We start from the raw sequence: 1,661 nt of genomic DNA, 5'->3' as shown, positions 1-1,661 counted from the left end.
GCCACTAGGGGACGCTATGAACTACTTCTGCTGCTGCTCCTCCTCCTCCGTCGCCTTCCAAAGAAGGATTTGTTCCGCACGAGCCGCCGCGCAAAACTCTCCTGCATGAAAAAAATATATATTATGTTTTGTAACTCTATACACAAGTTCACGATGATAAGAAATTGACAAACCCTCTATTGCTGATGCAGTATGAGACTCTCCTACTGCTCAACGTGCATGGAAAAGTTTGGAGGAGAGGAGGGAACCCGCTGTTTAAATACTTTTTAATCATCATCATTGTGAATAGAACTTACTGGCACAGGGAGTCATGATTCCTCTTAAGTATTCTTACATGCACACATCACCCTTCCAGCACCTGTGGGGTGAGGTACCAAAAACTTTCTGCCATATTTACCCTGGTGCTGACCACACTCACCTGGGACAGTCACCCTTTTGTGGTCATGATGTTATTAGGCCGGTTAGATGTGGTTGCAATTTCAATACCACTTGCACCTACGAAAGTTTCAAGGCACACATACCGCCTCATTTCTAATGGGTGCCTGTACCATAACCTTTGCTGAAATTCTGCAACTTTTTGAGGCAGGGCAGTCTCGAGCAGGTCGCGCGCCCTGGTGCTGAGGGGCGGAGATTGCTCCGGCGCCCCCGCCCTCGCATGGCGCAGCATGGTTTCCACACGGCGCCCTGGCGCAACGCGCCACTGGGGGTCTACCTAGAGCCGGGCCTGTTTTGAGGTGAGTGAGACAGGGTTTGTGCTGCTTGTCCTCCCAGATAGCAATAATGTGGTAACATTGGGGAAGCATCTCAGAACTAATAAAGCAAAATTGATGTGTGGGCAGTCCAGTATAAATCCACCACTATTACTGTAGTGGTGACAAGCTGCTGAATACGCTCACAAAAAGCACCACCGGTCTGGAAGGGCCCCAAGATGGGGCCATTGTGACGAAACTCAGCTCCCCTTCCCTTCCCTTCCCTTCCCCTCCAACTCTTTCATAGCTGAACATCTACACTTCCAATCAATTAGCCTGGTGGGCCTGCTGTCAGCCAAATCACAGCAACACGCATCGTGAGTCTACGATGGCCAGCTTCAAACCAGACTGCCTGATTCAAACCAGCACTTCCTTAGATTCAGATGGAAGGTGGTTGTGTGGGCAATGACAGAACAAAGTTGCCTGTCTGGGAACCCTTTCCTCACACCTGAAGACAGCTGTGGCTGAAGGACTATCTTGCCCTGACCTAGCAAAGTGTCACATTGTTTGGAGCCTAGGGGCTGCATTACACAAAACGATGTTTTCTACAGATAAGTTATGGACATCTCCTGCGATATATATCTTACATGCAGCAAACATTCACAGACATATTCACAGACATATATGTGTTTGTCCCTGAGTGAAGTAGATGCTGGATTCCTGCAAGGTCCGACTTCCATGTAGGAAATCTAGTTCATGCACAGAGGCCATAAGAGGGCCCACAGCTGGCCCAAGACAATTTGGCACCGGAGGAAAGCCACCAAAGGGTGCTCCAGGTCCTCCCCACCAGGGAGGAAGGGGTGAAGATCTACATCAGGAACAAAGGAATACAGTAATGAATATCTACATCAGGATCTGCTGCCCCCATGGAGCCTGCCACCTGAGAGGGCCCCTGCTGAGGCTTCATTGCCA

This window comes from Zootoca vivipara, chromosome 2 (assembly GCF_965207765.1).
Source record: "Zootoca vivipara chromosome 2, rZooViv2.hap1.1, whole genome shotgun sequence".
Taxonomy (NCBI): Eukaryota; Metazoa; Chordata; class Lepidosauria; order Squamata; family Lacertidae; genus Zootoca; species Zootoca vivipara.
Note: the sequence above shows the minus strand (reverse complement) of the source record.